The sequence below is a fragment of the Triplophysa rosa genome, linkage group LG3, assembly GCF_024868665.1.
Source record: "Triplophysa rosa linkage group LG3, Trosa_1v2, whole genome shotgun sequence".
NCBI lineage: Eukaryota > Metazoa > Chordata > Actinopteri > Cypriniformes > Nemacheilidae > Triplophysa > Triplophysa rosa.
In genome coordinates this window covers 2,204,277-2,214,485 of record NC_079892.1, presented here as the reverse complement: position 1 = coordinate 2,214,485, position 10,209 = coordinate 2,204,277, and the positions used below count along the sequence as shown (strand labels likewise).

Below are 10,209 nucleotides of genomic sequence, written 5' to 3'. Positions count from 1 at the left end.
TGTTCGTGCAGAAACTCACAGTCGTCGCAGTAGCTGTTGCTGCAACAGGGAGTCGTCACAGCATCAGTGATGAGATCTTTACAGATCTGACACAGAAAAGCATCAGGCACTGGATCTTGATCTGAGGTCGATGAGGAGGACTCGTTCTGGGGTAAGAAAGGTGGATTCCAGCACACCATTATCAGCACACCATTATCAAGCAAACGAAAATGTGTGTTCATGGTGAGGTTTCTATGTTGTAAATGAAAATGCATCAAAAGTTTTGAATGGCAAAATATTGTAGATTATTCCAAGTTTTGTTTTGAATGTGAGGTCTTAGGGGAGAAAGCCAAAATTTGAATATGTTAAACCCACATCTGTCAGCTACGCACCTACACTGCTGTAGTATGCTTATGTATGATAATATACGGACAATTTATACTTGAACAGACGAAGTCAAATGTTGCAACTGACCCCATAACAGGGGACAGTTGCAACAATCCACAGGGACAGTTGCAACAGTAATTATAATGTAATAAAAATATTCTATAACATAATTTTACAAGTTCTTTACTTTATTTATGAAAAAACGGATTTTTTTTAAGTTAAACTGGCAAAATATTTTAAATAAAAAAAACAAGATACTGAAAATGTAGCCTACTGAAATATTTGAGCACACTTCTCTGAACTGAACTGTGTTGTTTGTTTGTGTGTGGACAGCTAAATTGATTGTTGTCATGTACGAGGGTGAGAGACACGGATACATGGACAGAGGACCCAAGTGCAGACAGGGTAAGGGGTAAACTAGACTTATAATAATAATAATAATAAAATACAAAACAAAGACCCACGTGGGGGTAACATAACAAAACAGGGGAACAAGAACAAGACTAACTAAACTAACAGAACTAGACTAATAACACATCACATAGCAACACAATAAACTAGACTTCCTAACACAACAGGAACCCACACAACACAACACAACACAACACAACACAACACAACACAACACAACACAACACAACACAACACAACACAACACAACACAACACAACACAACACANAATGTCATAATATTTTCTTCTTAATAGGATGAATCCTTTCGTTATTTCCTTCATTTCTATAATTAGCTTTTGTATAAAAGCATCTAAGTTTATGATGTAAATTACTACACTTAGTAGGCATGTGAAACGTTACTATCACTTTCCTTTTTTTTCCATCGCATTACCGTGTGGTTTAGCATGTGAATTGAAATAGTAATTGGATTAATTTCGTGTAATAAAGCTTGGCCTAGGTTACCGTATCTGTCCTTTTTTTTTCGTATATATGAATGCACGTACTCAAAAATCTTGTAAATATAATCAATTTGAATGGAATTATATTACCGTGGAATGAGTAGGATGTAACGATTCACTCAGCTCACGATGCGATGCGAGTCACGATTCTGATCTCACGATGCGATTTATTCACGATTTACTCACGATTTATTTTTACAAAATGAGTTGAAACAAATTAGAAATGAACAACTTCCCTTGCATTATTTCTTAAATGCTTCACGTTTCTTTGTATAATAAAATGTTTTATTTCAAATAACAAAACTAAACTGCAATTTTATAACAAATTAATAATAGAAAAAGTCTCTTTAATATAAACAAACTAATACTGTCTGAGCTTTTCTTGGATTTTTTTGCATTTAAGAAATATCAGCATGTCCACGTTTAGATTTGCAGTGAAAATAGCGGCCCCTGCTGTTCAAAAAATGTATTGCGATTCAGTTCACACCTCAACCGATTTGAATCGTCACTCATTATAACGATTTTCAACCGGCTCACAGGTGAATCGTTACATCCCAAGTAATTGAGGACCGACTCAGCCTTCGCGTGGTAGGCTATGCATTATGTTTTTTCAATATGTAACCAGTCTAAAAGTAGTCTGAAACCAGCCTTGTAATATGCCAGGAGGATGAACATGGTAACACATGTGCTCAGAGACTAGTAAGGCATCCAATCCACCGACATTTGGGAGTTGTATAATTTAATAGTCACATATTCCACTGTCCTACAGGTGTTGCTGGATTTATTTGTTTCTATTAACCTTACTTAGCAAATTGTGCATCTAACATAAAATAAATATGTACATAAAATCTAATAAATGTAATATAATACAAAATATATAAAAATATAAATATATTTCAAGAACACAACACTTATTTTCACACAGAATATAAATGTTATTTAAAAAAAACAAAATGATATTTACATACAATATTTACAACATCCCACAATATTCACAAGTCATGGTTGAAGAAACAAGACACGGATATTTCTTTTGTCTCGTATTTCCTGCAAATTCTATGTCCTCTCGTCTCTGAAAAGTGAATAAGAAAGGAGCCCGGATTTCTTCTTCGTCCATGTCACCTTCATATAATGTGTTTATAAATAAGTCACACATTGTGATCATCCTCCTTCATTCTTAAAATATTTGGCAGTTTAATCTTCCCAGCAAAGTGGCGTTGGTTTTCCTCCACCCACTCACAGGCCAGATGAATATTTCTCATGACCGCTGAGTCCTTTGTGCAATATAAGAAATTCCAATAATAATGTAATTAATCAAGTGCTGCTCATAAACACTTAAACAAAAAAGGTATACATAAACAAACAATAGTCAAGTAATACATAAAGATTTCCTCTACATACAGAGATTCTTGGTGTTGGGGTAATCTCATCTGACTCAGGTGGAGTGACTTCTGTTTCATCTTTCTTTCTTGGGCAACTGGCTGTGGGATTTGACTACAGTGACCGACATTACAATGTTTTAGGCATGCATTATTTTATTTTTATATACTGCATGCATACTTGAAATGCACATTATGGAGGTTTTAACCAAAAATATAGTTATAAATACCATACCTTGTCAGAGGAAATGCCTGAATTAACTGATAGCATTACCACTTTCTGATTGTATGTCAGACTGATTAAAGATAGCAACTGAAAATCTGAATCATTTTTTTTATTCTTTTGATGGTGTTCTCAGTCCTTCTTGCTTAACAAATAACCATAAATAGATGCAAACTTACCAAAGCAAAATCAAATGGCCTTGAGAGCATAACAGAGAGCCTACAGAAATACAAAACCAAAACTATATTAAGAAATGTTTGTGGTTAGCACACAACATGACAACTGTACAGCAATTATATGACCACTTACCATCAACATGAATACCCACAATCAATTCCTACCAACTGAAGTGATGCACAAATAAATACAGAATGTAGCTGTCAAGTCTGGTAATGACTTTTTGTTCAATGTTTAGGCAAACCTTTGTGTTTGCTCATAGTTTTGTTAAAAAATATGTACTGTATTCTTTCATAACTCTCCACTACAGATATTAAAGAGGTACATGCAAAGAAGTTAAAAAGCTGTACCTCAAAATCTGTCAGTACAGACATGTTCCAATGGCCTGGAGAAATGGAATTCACCAATTTTCTAAAGAAATACAACAAAACAATACACAATTAAATAACAATATGGGCATTCAAATCCAAATAAAGACATAATTGATCATATTGCAATAAAAATGTTATGGTTTTAAAGAGAACGTCCCCTTCTTATGTTAGACCCAGTGGCTTAGTTTCACTACGACTGAATTATACAATACTGAAAATCACGGCTGGCTGAAAAAAGTATGATCTCAAACAGATCTGCCATACATTTCATAATGCATGACACAGTTCAGTTCATGAAATCATAGAAGTATTGTTCCATCACTCCTCACACCTAGGGATGTAACGATTCACTCTGCTCACGATGCGATGCGATTCACGATTCTGATCTCACGATGCGATNAATGTCATAATATTTTCTTCTTAATAGGATGAATCCTTTCGTTATTTCCTTCATTTTAATAGCTTTTTATAAAAGCATCTATAGACTTTATGATGTAAATTACTACACTTAGTAGGCATGTGAAATTACTATCCTTTCCTTCTTTTTCCATCGCATTACGTGTGGTTTAGCATGTGAATTAAAATAATGGATTAATTCGTGTAATAAAGTTCGGCTAGGTTACCGTATCTGTCCTTTTTTTATTCGTATATATGAACGCACGTACTCCAAAAATCTTGTAAATATAATATTTAAATGGAATTATATTACCGTAAATTGATAGGATGTAACGATTCACTCAGCTCACGATGCGATGCGAGTCACGATTCTGATCTCACGATGCGATTTATTCACGATTTACTCACGATTTATTTTTACAAAATGAGTTGAAACAAATTAGAAATGAACAACTTCCCTTGCATTATTTCTTAAATGCTTCACGTTTCTTTGTATAATAAAATGTTTTATTTCAAATAACAAAACTAAACTGCAATTTTATAACAAATTAATAATAGAAAAAGTCTCTTTAATATAAACAAACTAATACTGTCTGAGCTTTTCTTGGATTTTTTTGCATTTAAGAAATATCAGCATGTCCACGTTTAGATTTGCAGTGAAAATAGCGGCCCCTGCTGTTCAAAAAATGTATTGCGATTCAGTTCACACCTCAACCGATTTGAATCGTCACTCATTATAACCGATTTTCAACCGGCTCACGGTGAATCGTTACATCCCAAGTAATTGAGGACCGACTCAGCCTTCGCGTGGTAGGCTATGCATTATGTTTTTTCAATATGTAACCAGTCTAAAAGTAGTCTGAAACCAGCCTTGTAATATGCCAGGAGGATGAACATGGTAACACATGTGCTCAGAGACTAGTAAGGCATCCAATCCACCGACATTTGGGAGTTGTATAATTTAATAGTCACATATTCCACTGTCCTACAGGTGTTGCTGGATTTATTTGTTTCTATTAACCTTACTTAGCAAATTGTGCATCTAACATAAAATAAATATGTACATAAAATCTAATAAATGTAATATAATACAAAATATATAAAAATATAAATATATTTCAAGAACACAACACTTATTTTCACACAGAATATAAATGTTATTTAAAAAAAACAAAATGATATTTACATACAATATTTACAACATCCCACAATATTCACAAGTCATGGTTGAAGAAACAAGACACGGATATTTCTTTTGTCTCGTATTTCCTGCAAATTCTATGTCCTCTCGTCTCTGAAAAGTGAATAAGAAAGGAGCCCGGATTTCTTCTTCGTCCATGTCACCTTCATATAATGTGTTTATAAATAAGTCACACATTGTGATCATCCTCCTTCATTCTTAAAATATTTGGCAGTTTAATCTTCCCAGCAAAGTGGCGTTGGTTTTCCTCCACCCACTCACAGGCCAGATGAATATTTCTCATGACCGCTGAGTCCTTTGTGCAATATAAGAAATTCCAATAATAATGTAATTAATCAAATGCTACTCATAAACACTTAAACAAAAAAGGTATACATAAACAAACAATAGTCAAGTAATACATAAAGATTTCCTCTACATACAGAGATTGTTGGTGTTGGGGTAATCTCATCTGACTCAGGTGGAGTGACTTCTGTTTCATATTTCTTTCTTGGGCAACTGGCTGTGGGATTTGACTGTAGAAAGTGACAGACATTACAATGTTTTAGGTGTGCATTATTTTATTTTTATATACTGCATGCATACTGGAAATGCACATTATGGAGGTTTTAACCAAAAATATAGTTACCAATATCATACCTTGTCAGAGGAAATGCCTGAATTAACTGATAGCATTACCACTTTCTGATTGTATGTCAGACTGATTAAAGATAGCAACTGAAAATCTGAATCATTTTTTTATTCTTTTGATGGGGTTCTCAGTCCTTCTTGCTTAACAAATAACCATAAATAGATGCAAACTTACCAAAGCAAAACCAAATGGCCTTGAGAGCATAACAGAGAGCCTACAGAAATACAAAACCATAACTATATTAAGAAATGTTTGTGGTTGGCACACAACATGACAACTGTACAGCAATTATACAACATGAATACCCCACAATCAATTCCTACCAACTGAAGTGATGCACAAATAACAGAATGTAGCTGCCAAGTCTGGTAATGACTTTTTGTTCAATGTTTAGGCAAACCTAAAGAGCAATGTTTGCTCATAGTTTTGTTAAAAAATATGCACTGTATTCTTTCATAACTCTCCACTACAGATATTAAAGAGGTACATGCAAAGAAGTTACAAAGCTGTACCTCAAAATCTGTCAGTACAGACATGTTCCAATGGCCTGCTGGACAAATGGAATTTACCAATTTTCTAAAGAAATACAACAAAACAATACATTCTAGATTAAATAACAATATGGCCATTCAAATCCAAATAAAGACATAATTGATAATATTGCAATAAAAATGTTATGGTTTTAAAGAGAACTTCCCCTTCTTATGTTAGAGCCAGTGGCTTAGTTTCACTATGACTGAATTACACAATAATGAAAATCCCGGCTGGCTGAAAAAAGTATGACCTCAAACAGATCTGCCATGACATAATTGCAATTCAGCATAATCACAAAGTGTTCTATCCACCAGGGATGTACCATTTAACCTTTCTTCCTTCACTAAATCATGCCATTCTATATCGTATTTTGTCTGATCTAGTAGCGAATTTATTAAACGTATTAGTGGATGTATTAATAAATATACAAAATGTGATTAATGACGATAGTGTTGTCACGGTACCAAAATTTCAGTAGTCGGTACCAATACCAGTAAAATTCCACGGTTCTCGGTACCAATTTCGGTACCAAAGCAAAACACCAGTACATGCTAATTGAAACACAATTTTATTAATAAAGCTCATTGTTAATATAAATGTATAGAAAGCAATGCCATTTTGTATACATGAAGTATACAAGTTAATTATTAGCAGAAACGTGTTGTGTGCTCACTGGGGTCTTCATGCTGATGAACATCCTCCTCAGTCTGCTGCTGTAGAAGACAAATAGAATAAACTTCAGAATCAACTGACTGAACAAACATGCATATGCAATATTAAACAAACCTCAGTTTTTATACTGCATTTACACAAGATTACTTACATTAAGGTAACTGTATATTAAAATAATAAATGCAACAGATAGATTTTTATTTAGTTTAAATGTGGCTTTTTAAACCTAATATGATTAACTCTATCCAAGACATACACATTGCTAGTCATACAGTTAGTATGCTCAGTTTTCTAGCACTATAGTTTCAGATAGGCCTATATAAAATAGGTACTGTAAACCCCACTCCTGTCCTCCATTTATTTTACCCCATTACAGTTATAAAAGCATTAAATGGTTAATAAGGACACTTGATGGATTAGCGCTAACAAATTAACATCGCAAACATGGGACGTTTGTTTTACTAACCTTTAACTTAACATATATGCTACAACATTCATAATGCAAACGCGAACAGAATTTGAAACTTACCGCTTGAATCTTGTTAATTAAATCCGGATGTTTCCTCGTTTCACCACAAAACTCGTTCGTTTTCTTCGTGATATGACTTGAATCTGAAGTATTTCTGTGCGCATCTCTTGTGGATCGGAGCCGCGCTTATCTCGCTCATCACGTCTTAGTTGCGTCTATAAAAAGTTTCCGACTGACAACCTGTCAGACAGAGCATCAGTACCCGGTTGACCCGGTACGTCGGTGGTACCGGTCTTATGAAAATTAGGAACCGACAACTTTTTTATTTTTAGGTACCGACTTGGACCCGAAGTACGGTACTTTTGACAACACTAAAACAATTAGAAATGAACAACTTCACCTTGCATTATTTCTTTAAATGCTTCACGTTTCTTTGTATAATAAAATAATGTTTTATTTCAAATAACAAAACTAAACTGCATTTTATAACAAATTAATAATAAGAAAAAGTCTCTTTAATATAAACAAACTAATACTGTCTGAGCTTTTCTTGGATTTTTTTGCATTTAAGAAATATCAGCATGTCCACGTTTAGATTTGCAGTGAAAATAGCGGCCCCTGCTGTTCAAAAAATGTATTGCGATTCAGTTCACACCTCAACCGATTTGAATCGTCAGCACATTATAACCGATTTTCAACCGGCTCACGGTGAATCGTTACATCCCACTACCACCTGTAAAAAAAAATCATTTTGTAGCTAGTTCATTTAAAAATAAATACAGGATAAAACAAGGTGGTTTTCATAAGAACACAGACATTCATTTGTGTTAGTATAAACTCCAAACATGTGCATATTATTAGAGTGAATTCAGATGCCATTTTTGGTTTTAATGCATTTACATTACAGGTGTTGTTTTGCTGAAATTTCAGTTACCTTTTGCCAGTGTCTTCTGTTAATATGAACCAGCAAGTTCCTTTGATATATCTGAATTCCAAAGTGTGTGCAAGTCACCCTGATTTGTTGCCGGACACGTAATCTTTTTGGAGGTGGTGCTGCTGATGCTATAGGGATGGTGGTGGTGCTGCTAGCAATGAAGGCTGTCCGGATGTTTTTACAGGTTTTAAAATCTTTAATAATACCATCCCGTCTGATTACTGTTGAAGTGCAAAAGCAGCAGTGAAAATGTGGTGATGGTCTGCAGTTTAGACCAGACTTGATGATGGTCAAGTCTAAAATGTAAAAAGAATAAATTAGCACAATTGTCTAGTTTACAACAGCAGTGTTTATAGTGCATTGCCTAGGAAGAAATGCCTTGTGGTGAAATGCCTTGCTCTAAAGCACAAAATAAGCTAAAAGAGTCTAGGGTATTTATAAAGTTATTCATGAATTTTACAATGATTTAAACTAAATGTAATGTAAAAACGTACAAAAAAAATGTAATGTACAGTAATGCATAACAACAACAACAACAACAAGTATTTGAACCCCTGAGATTCCGACTTCTCAAAGGTTTCACAACACAAGAAAATGTTATTAATATGTTTTTATTAAGTATTATAAGTATTATAAGAAGGTAGTATAATTAAATCATTCACACATGTGCCTTCTTGTTGAACTGAATTTTGCATGTGATTAGCTACATGATTTTGGAGCATGTGTAAATTGTTAAAAAACAATTTACAAGAGGCACAGTGGTATTTTATGCGGCACACTGTGCATCTCTCAATAGACAGCAGGGGAGCATGTTGCATCTGTGCAGGTTAAACAAACATTTAAATAAATCAATACATAAAAACTATGATTCAAAATACACACACTAACGTTACACATGCTAAATGTAGCATTGGGGATGGGATGACGCTTTAACGCTAAAGTTAACCTACTCCCGATTAATATGTCAGGAAGTGAAAAATAATTAGCAATGTCGAGACAGCAGTAGATCTATGGAAAAAATTGATGCATGTCTCAATGTTAAGTTTATCTTTAGGGGACGCTTTTCTTACCGTGCGATGCAAATTGTATAAGTTCCGATGGCCTGTACACAGAGTAGCTCAAGGGGCTCCGCTCACTAGATCCCGCGAGGGGGAGCTGGAGCTCCAGCGAGGACACCCCTTGCTGCAGCCTGTAGCGCGGTGACGTCATGCATGTTGACGTCATGCATGCTTTAGCGCGCATGCGTCTTAACGTGTTGTGGTCATATGGAAGGCCGTTTTATCAAAAATGTCTTTAGACGTAACGTGTACAGACATTACACGCGTGGACGCGTTATTGCACCTAAAGACGTAATTTCGTCTACAGACGTTAAAGACGCGTGGATGCGTAATTGCGTGTTGCCGCGTAAATCTTAGCGGCTCCGTTGTAAAAATAAGAGTCACATCCAGCAATGCAGACCCTACTGATATTATATTTTATTTTAGCTACACTTTCCTGTTGGCTGTTATAGTTATTTTATTAAAACATGGCAATGATACGCTTAATTTAATGATTAAATCAATAATCATTAAACAAAGTATTTTAAGGGGGAAAAAATAAAACAGTTGATTAATATGCAAATTTGTCCTATGGTGTGCCGGCATAAATTTAGGAAAAAACCTTAGAACGAAGATAAATCTCTCTTATGCTATTTTATATGACACAATCCCTGTTGTTATTTTATATGATAAACATAAATATTAATAATATAAAAGAATGTAAATTTAACCAATTTATTCATCAACTACCCATAAAACCAATATCCTGTGCTGTGATTAGGGCTGCAACTAACGATTATTTTGATAATCGATTAGTTGGGCGATTATTTTTTCGATTAATCGGATAAATGTGATTACATCTTTTGCTTATGATAAGTAAATCAGATATGGGAAAAGTATACACAACT

The 10,209-nt window shown here is 34.4% G+C and overlaps 1 long non-coding RNA gene across 1 annotated transcript; it reads right to left on the bottom strand.

The window, feature by feature from the left end:
- Positions 1-5,449: 5,449 nt before the first annotated feature.
- Positions 5,450-6,275, bottom strand: LOC130551466 (uncharacterized). Its single transcript, XR_008962618.1, has 3 exons — positions 6,168-6,275; positions 5,830-5,869; positions 5,450-5,539 (listed from the first exon to the last, which is right to left on the bottom strand). It is a non-coding gene; the product is annotated as an uncharacterized LOC130551466 (long non-coding RNA).
- Positions 6,276-10,209: the final 3,934 nt, after the last annotated feature.